This window comes from Cricetulus griseus, chromosome X (genome assembly GCF_003668045.3).
Source record: "Cricetulus griseus strain 17A/GY chromosome X, alternate assembly CriGri-PICRH-1.0, whole genome shotgun sequence".
Taxonomy (NCBI): Eukaryota; Metazoa; Chordata; class Mammalia; order Rodentia; family Cricetidae; genus Cricetulus; species Cricetulus griseus.
The window spans coordinates 76,936,430-76,947,626 of NC_048604.1; the positions used below are offsets into that span (position 1 = coordinate 76,936,430).

Here is an 11,197-nt window from a genome sequence, read left to right on the forward strand (position 1 = left end):
AAATGCTGAGAGATCAGAGAGAAGGAGCAAACCACCGGCACCTTAGTGTGTCAGCAGACAAGGGAATCAGTAAGTTCCTGTTTCTCCCTGCTTATATTTTGTTTCTGCCCAGCTATCTCACTTTCTGTCTGTCTGTACAGACCTCCAGACCTCTATGGTTAGCTAATGGCAAACTCCATTCTCTGACCTTCAGACAAGCTTTATTTGTACAAGCAAGATATCCCCACATGTGGAGGCCAGAAGAGGACATCAGACCCTCTGGAAGTGGTGTTGTGCATGGTTTTGAGCTTCCATGTAGGTGCTGGAAACTAAAATCAGAACCTCCTGCAAGAGCAGCAGACACTGTCAGTCACTGAACAATTTTCTAACCCCTATACTAACCCCTATATTGGTTTTTGTACCAGGTAAGAGATAGGGATCTAATCTCCACTTTTATATAATCAGATATCTTCCCCCCAGAACTACCTATGAAAGAGGTAATCTATTTTTCCAATGTAGGATTTTGGTACTTAGCTGAGTGACTTTATTCTATTCTATTTCATTCTATTCAATTCCACACAATGTCACACCATGCCCTTCTATGCCATGCCACCCACTCCTCTCCATCCATTCATTTGCCTTCCTCCTCTCTCTCTGTATATGTGCCAGTACCATGTGAGTTTTTTAGTTACAATTGCTCTATAGAATAATTTTTGATACCTCTAGCATTGCGTTGACTATTCAGGGTTGTCAGAAAAAGTTTGATGATTCTTGATCTAAAGTGAAGTACCACTTGGTGAATATTTTCAAGGAATTAGCACTTAAGTATCACTGGCCTATTTGAACTTTAGTCCAGACATCTTTTCAGGTTTGTTGCCTTTAACCCTTCCCAGTGTCTTTCTGTCATTCCAGGTAGAAATAAAAACAGATTATTTAGGATCTACTAGTACCAATATTCTATGTTAAAGGAAAATAGTTATAACTTTCTGCAGTGTATGTTTGACAGAAGATATCAAGTACTATGATAATTGTCAAAACCCTAAGAAATGACCTTGGCTTGATTTTCAGAAAGAATTGCTTTAAAAATTGTAGCAAGCAGAAATTTCAAGTAGCATCAAGAGCAGACCTCCATATCTTTGATTTATTAACATCTAAGTAGTTCATGTCCCAAGATTCACTTATAGAAGCGTGTAGGGTTTGATGATTATTGATCTTAGTGAAGGTAAGATGAAATCTTATAAGTTTTTCTTTGTACATCAAGGTTATATAAAAGGAGATAAATTTATCATTTGAAGAATTCTTTATAACTTTATATAAAACATTCATTGCCTTCATCATATCACTATCTGTATCTGAGGCAGACAATGTAGATTCCATTCCTGACTTACTGATGAGGAAATGGATAAAATGATTGATTAAACCTAGCTAATTACATATTAGTGAAGCTGGAGAAAAAACCCAGGCCTGTTGCCTTTTAATGCAATGTTCTTTCCACTAAACCACTTGACTATTTACTGTGCGCACAGCATTGTATGAAACAGTGGGAACTTACAGTGAAATAATACTTACAGTAGTACTTATATTTAAATGTCACTTTAAATTCCCCCTCCCACAAACATTTATTTTCTGTGCTGAAATTAGTATATATTAGATTACTCTTGTTCATGCTGTCTTGTTTAGTAGATGTCAAGTGAATTTCTATACACTTGAACTTTACATTGTAATTGATGTAACACAATTGGTATCTGAAGGGAAAAAGGCATTTTATCTATTAATGCCTCCTTTATTAGTTCCATGTTCCATAAGAAATAGAGCTAACAGAAGAAACCCTTGAATTTCAGGCTTTTACTTATAACTCTATATGCAGAGGATGCTTTAGACACTTAAAAAGTAAAATAAGGAAGTAACTTCTTCATTTGACAGGTCATGTGGGGGTTTATTTATTATTTTCATTTTTCAGTTTTTCTAGACAATGTTTCTCTATGTAGCCCTGGCTGTCCTGGAACTCACACAAAGAATAACAAACAGAAGTTTTAGTGATACTAGGAAAAGTACGCTTCATTTTGTGGGAGTGTGATAGAAACTGGTCTAATTTACCTAATTGGAAAACATGGAAACCAATGAAAATAATTTATAATATGTCTTACCATTTAGAATCATAGAAAGCATTTTTCCAATTATGAAGTTATATGGACAGTGTGAAAATATGGGAACTTCAAAATGCTGATAAAGATTTGTCCATGAGGAGAGGTGCTTGGTACTACCCCAACTTAATGTCCCAGACTTTGTTGACTCCCCATGGGAGCCCTTACCCTTGATGATGAGTGATAGGGGTGTTGAGTTGGGGGGGGAGACAGGAGGGGGATAGGAGGAAGGGTGGAGGGAGAACTGAGGTTGGAATGTAAAATGAATCTTAAAGAATAAATAAATTATTTAAAAAAGAATATGATAAAAAGATTTATCTATGACTCACCCAAGGATATTTAACTTATATTAGCATATTAATATATTTAGTTCTGCATAAATTATGTCCATGAGTGACAATGTATATAGCTTATTATTGTTAAAATGTTAAGACATGCTTATGACATTCATAACCTTCAAAGCAATGGAGGTTTGAGCAGTACACTCATGCTTAAAGTTGTGCCATTTTCTCGGACTGTACCTAGGCTAATGGGAAGTTGGTTTTTGGAAGTTGCTGTGGCCTAGTGAAAAAAAAGCCCTGGAGGCTTTTGTACCAGAAATTAAATGTTCATGCCTGAAGTGAGAGCTACCACTTCTACTTACAAATTATTGCCCCAAATCACTACTCATGTGGGCCATGAAGCACCATCATACTATCTGGTGAGACAATGAGAAAACCACAGCAGAAGTTTGGTAAACAGTATTACCAATGTCTACTACGCTCGTGTACGGAAATGACCTCTATCTTTTCGTTTTTTCATTCCACTAAGATAAATCACAAATGTTATTGTATTAAGTGAATGAGCCAGAACATATGTAAATATTTCCCAATTGTTGTACATTTAGATAATTCAAATACTCAGTGTTACATGCATTTTATTTTAAAAAAGCCTTAGAGTGTGCATAAATAATCAAGTGTGGCAGGACTCACCTCTAATTCTAGCATTCAAGAGGCTAGGATCCGAGGGAGGGATATGAACTTGAGGCAAGCCTGCATGACTTCTACATACACCGAGAGCCTGATTCAAAGGCATAAGCACATAAACAAATACTGCAACCCCCCCCACACACACAAAGAAAAAAACAAAAGAAAAAACTGACGATTTTTCTTTTCTTTCTTTCTCTTTTACCCAGTTGCCTTCAGTTCAGGGAAAGACAAAATAGATTCTTTACTACTTCTAAACAAAACAAATAAACAGGTAATTTCATTTAGTTGTGTAAAAGATGGAGTTCAGGAAGGTATATATCAAAATGATATAAGAATTGCCTTCACGTTTGTTAGAAATTCAATCACCTTAAATAGTCAACTGATGAGTCTTTCAGATTTTGGGTCCCAGATTATAGTACACAAACACAACTTGAACATTGGGAAGAGGTTTTAAACAATCTGGTTCTTATCTAATTAGAAATAGCAATTCACTGAGGACAGCTTCATATCATTGACCATTAGGATAGGCTTATGTATCATTATGTTTCTTTTCATTAGTGATATGCGTTCTATGTGAAAAAGCATAGGGATACTTTTGACTGACAGCTCCCAAAGGAGATTAAAACCAGTCTTCTAATTTGCCTTTAATGTTGCTCAATACTCTATTGATGTGTCTTGAATATATACTACTTTCATAATGAGTCACTTCAAAAAGAGTTTATCATGGACTTTTCCAGAGTGAATGGCAAATCCTTGCTTTCACAGTAGCTTCTACTTTAAACCGGGAGTTATACTTTATGATCTCTTATAAATATTTAATGTATTGAACATTTTTTGCGTGTGTGTGAATGTGGAAGTCTAAGTGAATCTTGTGGGACACACACATACATCTTTACTATACTTGTTGTATACTTTAGTGGCCAGGTTTCTAAATGTTGAAATCTTGGAAATATGTGTTCTTTTAATATGATTGTATAACTTATTTTATGGACAAAATCAATACATTATGTTTCTACTACATACACTTTTCTGTGAACTTTCATATAGCCTAAAAATGTGTTTTTCCTGTTTGTAAGTACATTTATCACTGAAGATCAATTCACCAATAGCATGGCAGTTATTCTACTTTAGTACAAAGAGAATATGGTGGCAAAGTTTGAAAAACTTGGGGTATTAATTATGGATAATTACACACAAGGAAAGAACTCAAATATATCCTTAGGTCTTTGAGGTATAGATGGAAGGTCTCCAATAGTTTCTATTATACTACCATAAGGCTTAGTGTCAGAATCACTCACAAGTACTCTTTTCTTTGGTTAGCATTTCCTCCTCCTCTTGTTGGTGGTCCTTACTCATACAGTCCGTATCACTGGGAAAGCGACATAGAGAGACAAATGGTTGAATTCACATACTAATTTAGTGAAGCTTGATGAAGACTCAAATCAATGTTTGTTTTGATATTAGTCTTTTAGGGTTGCCAAGCCATCTGCCTCATTCAGCAATGGTTCATTATTTTTCACGCTTATTCTGCATTTTGTTGATAGATTTATTTAATAGATTTTTAGGAGCTGTTTGCCAATCTTACTATCTCTTTCAAAAAGCATCCAATATGACAAAAATGATCTATGATGATCTTTTTGCGTTTTGAAAATGTTAGCAGGAACAGTATGGATTTGGTTGGGAAGTTGAGATATCATTTTAGATGGAGACATCTTTCAAGGGAGATAGTTGATAGTTGAGTTTTGTCAGAGCTTTCCAAAGCTTGTGTAAACTTCAATTGCTGGTGTGCCTAGTTCTATGGAATAAGCTGGTAACGGTTTGGACATAGTGGCTTGTTATCTCATTATGAGTATCCAACTCAGTGTTGGATCTTAGACTCAGAATAAGTTATCTTTATTCTATAATGGTCTTCAAAATATATTTAACTGGCATTTACTTATATATTATTTACTCCCAAAATTATTTAAGATAGATTACAAGGAATAATACTGAAATATAGAATAATTATATGAGAGAAACTATCACCAGAGTTAAAGGTTAATTCAGAAACAGTAATTTGAAATTACCTAATTAGTAGCATAAATTTGGAGGTAAGGGATCTGTGATGAACATTTGATAACATCTACAAAATGATATTTCAATATAATTATTGAAATCAAATCAATTACTTAACTAGAACCTTCTTCATAGGTAGTATGGGATAACATAAAGTAGATAATAACATTTGGAAGGAGAGAACTTCCTGGAAGACATCAAGCAGAACTTTACTTTTCCCATTGAGAAAATTTTGAGTGATGGAGAGTTGCTTCCCTTGTCCACTATGTTTGGTCTGGGAAACAATTTGTTTTGTCAAGTGTGATGTTATAGGGATTTCACAACTTTTGTGTCAAATTCAGATATTTCTCAGTCTTCTGCATTTCATGGGGCCATTAGAGATAAATGATTTAGGCTCACAACAGAAAGATAAGAGAAATGATTTTAAACTAAGTCTAATTGTGGGAAGGCTAGCTGGCCATGACTATCTTACCAATTGATAATTTTGAGAGCCATAGATCATTATAAGGGCAGGATAGGGAAGATGGAAAAAAGAAAGTATCTGGAGATGCTAGGGAAAACAATTAAAAAGAAGGGAATAGAGGCTGAGGAAGAATGCTTAGTACGAAGTCATGAGGACTTGGATTTTGGTTCCCCAGAACCCACATGTAAAAAGCCTAAAAATGCTAGGTATGGCTGCCCATACCTTTATCTCCAGCACTGGGGCAGAGACAGGAGGATAATGGGAACTTCATAGCCATCTTATAGCTAAAAAATAGCAACTCTAAGTTCTGTAAGAGATCTTCTTAAGGAGATAAAGTGGAGAGTGACAAGATACATCTAATGTCTTCTCTACATGTATACAAGAGTTTATACACAGATGTAATCAGATATGTGCACATACATACCACACACTCACACACAAAAAGGTAATGTTTATAAGAGAATAATAGTTATTTTGTGATAGTAACACCAGGATAGACATATGCAGATAACTCTATCTTACTATCCAGATAGTGGCACATCCATGTTTATTTACAATAGCTGGGAAATGGAATCAGCCTACATGTCTATCAAATGATGACCAGAAAATGGAATTTCTGTTTTTTTCTGAAACAGGGTTTCTCTGTCCTGGCACTTGCTCTGTAGACCAGACTGGCCTCAAATTCACAGAGATCTGCCTGCCTCTGCCTCCTGAGTGCTGGAATTAAAGGTGTGTGCCACTATGCCTCTTGGCTGAGTAGAAAATGGAAACACAGCACATAAAAGTAGCATTGTACTCACTGCTAGAGAAGAATGAAATCATAAAAGTTTTAGGAAAATGGGTAGATAATTATATTGAGTGAGGCACCCAGACACAGGAAGATGTATATTCTTTCTTATATGCATGTCCTAGTTTCTAAGTTTTGAATTTTGAGGGTAAGTTGGAGTGAGTATCTGAAGAACTCAGGAAGCTTGAGAGAAGCCATCTGAAGAGGCATTATGGTAGTGGGGATATTAAAATACCCGGGATATAATAGTATAGGAGAATATTATATGTAGAAAGGTTTAAAGAGAGGTGGGTCAGGATAATGGGGGACAGGTGGAGTAGGGGAGAAATCTCAGGATGTATGAAAAAACAGTATAGAAACTTACTACTTTGTAAGCTAAGAAAAATATAATTTAAAAAACCTGTTTGAAACATCCTTTTCATGTATAGGTAGGTGCCTGACTCTGCTCCCAGAAACCATAGTTTGTAAATAAAAATCTCAGTGTTAGGTACGGGATAATACCCTATGAATTGTTGACCAGAGGCCACTCAAAATACTGCAGGCTATTGTCATTGTTCTTGTTTGTCTACAATGACTAAAAGGTATGATCTTGTTGCTGAGGACATCACATTCTTTGGTTGCATAATATTGAAAAAAAATCAAACTGAACCTGAGCTGGGATCTCCACTCCTGCTGGCTAGTGTTTATAGCATCAGGAAAGATATTTAGGCTTTGAGTGGAGAAAAATTGTTAATATTGTTACCCAGCTGTGGTTATTGAGGCTATAATACTAATATTCCAAAAAAGATATGCCCACTGGTAGAATAGTGACATGACTATTTTGGGAGTAATCAATTGTCTTCTGATTGGATTTGAAATTTGAAATCCACTCAATGACAGGGGATGAACATCTTAGGTACTGAAAGTCCAGACAAAAGCTGGGGAGGTCATAGGCCCTAGGGAAGAATCTGCTACTATAGTTTACTAAATGGACACATTATCAAATTGCCTTCATAAGTAACTATGATCATACCCATAGACCAGGGAAGTTCTTAGACTTGAACAGAGAAGCTCTGTTTTGTAGTAGTCAATGATTACTCTGCCCAAAGTGCTGAGAATGCGGAACTGCTTAGTGCTTAACCCTGAATGGGGTATCTCTGTTACTTTGAATGCCCATGGAGTAAAGCAGCAGAGGAAGTAGAATAAAATAAGAAATGGGGATGAGGATTAGTGCTTCAGAATTTTGCCATCTGTATATGAAATGGTTGCTACAAACATGAACACACAGCAGTTATGGTTGTTTGCCTTGGTTAATAGTCCATCATGATGGAGGTGCTTATAAGGCTCCCCTCTCTCTGAAGAACTAATGACAATTGATGGGTGCCATAGAGGAGGGGTTGCTATTTTATTTAGTGATGTGGTCACTGGAGGGCTCTAATACTTCACATAATTTTTATTATTTTTTTATTAGTTCAAATTAGGAACAAGCTTGTTTCACATGTCAATCCCTTTTCCCTCTCCCTCCCCTATCCCCAACCCTCCACTAGCTCCCCACCCCATTCCCCCTCCACTCCCCAGGGAGGGTAGGGCCCTCCATGGAGGCTCACCAAAGTCCACCACATCATCCTGGGCCAGGCCTGGGCCCTTTTTGCCCCAGCTGGGAGAGTATCCCTTCATGTGGGATGGACTCTCAAAGTCCCTTCTTACACCAGGGAGAAGTACTGATCAACTACCAGGGGGCCCATAGAGTGCCTAGGTCTCTTCATTGACATCCATGTTCAGAGGTCTGGATCAGTCCCATGCTGGCCTCCAAGACAGCAGTGTGGGGTCCATGTGCTCCCCCTTGTTCAGGTTAGCTGTTTCTGTGGGTTTCACCAGCCTGGTCCTGACCCCTTTGATCTTCATTCCTCCCTCTCTGCAACTGGGTTCCAGAGTTCAATTCAGTATATAGCTGTGGGTGTCTGCCTCTGCTTCCATCAGCCACTGGATGAGGGCTTCTCATGCTCCCAATTAGCTCAGGGGATCCTGCCCCTTCCCATTCTCTGGGGTCCATATATTTTTCTCTTAGTGTCCTTCTTGTTTCCTAGTTCCTTTGGTGATGAGGATTGTAGGCTGGTAATCCTTTGCTCTATGTCTAAAATTCATATATGACTACATACCATGTTTGTCTTTTTGTGACTGATTTACCTCACTCAGGATGGTTTTTTCTAGTTCCATCCATTTGTCTGCGAATTTCAAGATTCCACTGCCTTTTTTCCACTGAGTAGTACTCCATTGTGTAAATGTACCACATTTCTCTATCCATTCTTCAATTGAGGGGCATCTAAGTTGCTTCCAGATTCTGGCTATTACAAACAATGCTGCTATAAACATGGTTGAACATATGTACTTGTTGTATGAATGTGCATTATTTGGGTATATGCCCAAGAGAGAAATTGCTGGGTCTTGAGGTAGACTGATTCTCATTTTCCTGCACAACCGCCATACTGACTTCCAAAGTGGTTTTACAAGTTTGCACTCCCACCAGCAATGGAGGTGTGTTTCCTTTTCTCCACATCCTCTCCAGCATAGATTGTCATTGGTGTTTTTTATTTTAGCCATTCTGGCTGGTGTAAGATGGTATCTCAGTTGTTTTGAGTTGCATTTCTCTGATGGCTAAGGATGTTGAGCAGTTTCTTAAGTGTCTTTCAGCCATTTTAGATTCCTTTGTTGAGAATTCTCTATTTAGTTCTGCACCCCACTTTTCAATTCCATTGAGCCATAATTTGGTGGCTAGCTTCTTGAGTTCATTGTATATTTTGGAAATCAGCCCTCTGTCAGATGTGGGGTTGGTGAAGATCTTCCCGTTCTATGGGTTTTCATTTTGTCTTACTGACTGTGTCCTTTGCCTTACAGAAGCTTCTTTACATATTTAATAGGCCAAAAAAGAGAGAAACAAATGGTATGTGTGATCTCTAATCTTGGTTAGTAACATGGCTACATCTGGAATCAACTAAAACCTAAGCAGTTGGGAATACCCATGAATTATTTTCTTTTTTCTCTTTAAATTTATTTTAGAAGCACTCTTATTTACATATCCATCCTCCTATGCTCCCCACCGACCCCTAACCCACCCCCACCCACTACCCAGGGATAATGAGGCCCTCCATGGGGGGACCATCAAAGTCCATCACACCACTTGGGGGAGGGCCCAGACCCTCCTTCCCATATCTGGGCTGCAGTAGTGTTCCTCCATAGGGAATAGGCTCACAAAGTCCATTAGTGCACTAGGGATAAACACTGGCTCCACTGGTCCCATAGACTGTCTTGGCCTCCTAGCTGGCACCCACATTCAGAGGGTTTGGTTCGGTCCAGTGGTGGTTCCCCAGCTTTACGACTAGGTTCTCCGTGCTCTCACTAGGTCAGGTCAACTGTTTCTGTTGGTTTCATGAATGATTTTCTTGATTGCATCCTCTGAGGTTAGAAGATGCACAAAAAGTTTGGATTATACCTTCTGGTAGCAGCCTACATAAAAGGACATGAAATAAAAAGCTTTTGCTTTTTTGCCTGCTTGCCCTCACTCTTTATGGCAAGTTAATCTCTATTGCTGAGGCATTGGTATTAGGACCAACTTCTTTGGGATTTCAACATCTACTGAAGACCAGATGAGGTATCCAGCCTTACAAACTGAGCACCTATCACATTCTTGGCCTTTCTGTTGGGAAACAGCCATTGTTGGACTAATAAGACCACAGCCACAGCCTGTAAGCTACTCTAATGGACTCCATTAATATATATTTAAGAACAGTGCTGCTCCACTAGAGAACCTTGACTAATAACATTAAAGTGTGGGGCGGGGACTGGTAGAGGAAAAGGTGGAGTTAAGGGGAATGGCAATGGGGTGGGAAATAAGATCACAATGCATTGCATTGTACATAGTATGGAGTTGTCTAAAAATAAAACAATGTTGCCAATAAACAAAAAATCTACTCAATGTAACCATGTGAATACTGCCACAGAACCTCTGCCATACAATTGTGAGGCAAGTAAACCAAATAGTTTCTCACTCTATGGAATCAGATTCTTAGAAGTTAGGGTGGCACAACACTAACCGTTGCTTATTTGGCTGTGTTTTAATTATAGCATTTGTTGAAGATCATTCTGTGGAAGCAGTGACAAATTTAGTGAAATTCCATCCAACTCTTGAAATTTTGCCCATCACTTCACACCACAGATCTGCCTGTATTTTTCTAACTCTTTCAGGAAATTCTCGGGGGGAAAGTCTTTAAAACTTGAGCAGCCATGAATTATTAACATTTTTTTCTAGGTCCTGACTAGAGTTTCTGTCCAGGGTAATAGAGCTCTGCAAGGAGAAATACATTCTGGAGAGTCCTGTCTGCTCCAGCTGCAGATGTGACAGGGAGAATGAGGCTAAGCAAAGATGATGAAACACAAGCTAAATGTACTGGGATGAGCAATAAAGTGCTTTAGCGTTGTAGATGGATTCTTTGAATTCCTTTTAAAAATATGAAAAGATTCATGAATTTGCATGTCATGCTTACACAAGGGCCATGCTAATCTGTGCAATCTTTCCAATTTTAGTGTATGTGCTGCCAAAGTGAGCATTCCTGGAGTTCTTTTACCTACCTTAGTTTTTTTTTCAATTAAGAAAACTGAAGTATACTTTACATATAGTAAAATTTGCTTTGCTAGCCTATATCTCTGTGGAATTTCACAAACACATACAATCATAAACTTCCACCACAATAAAGATACAAAACAGTTTTGTTTTAAGTGACTCCTGCCAGCTGCCCATTTGTGCTGTGCCTCTTCCTCTCCATGC

The 11,197-nt window shown here is 38.0% G+C and overlaps 1 non-coding gene across 1 annotated transcript; it reads right to left on the reverse strand.

The window, feature by feature from the left end:
* Positions 1–10,875: 10,875 nt before the first annotated feature.
* On the reverse strand, positions 10,876–10,980 carry LOC113837548. Its single transcript, XR_003488192.1, has one exon. It is a non-coding gene; the product is annotated as a U6 spliceosomal RNA (small nuclear RNA).
* Positions 10,981–11,197: the final 217 nt, after the last annotated feature.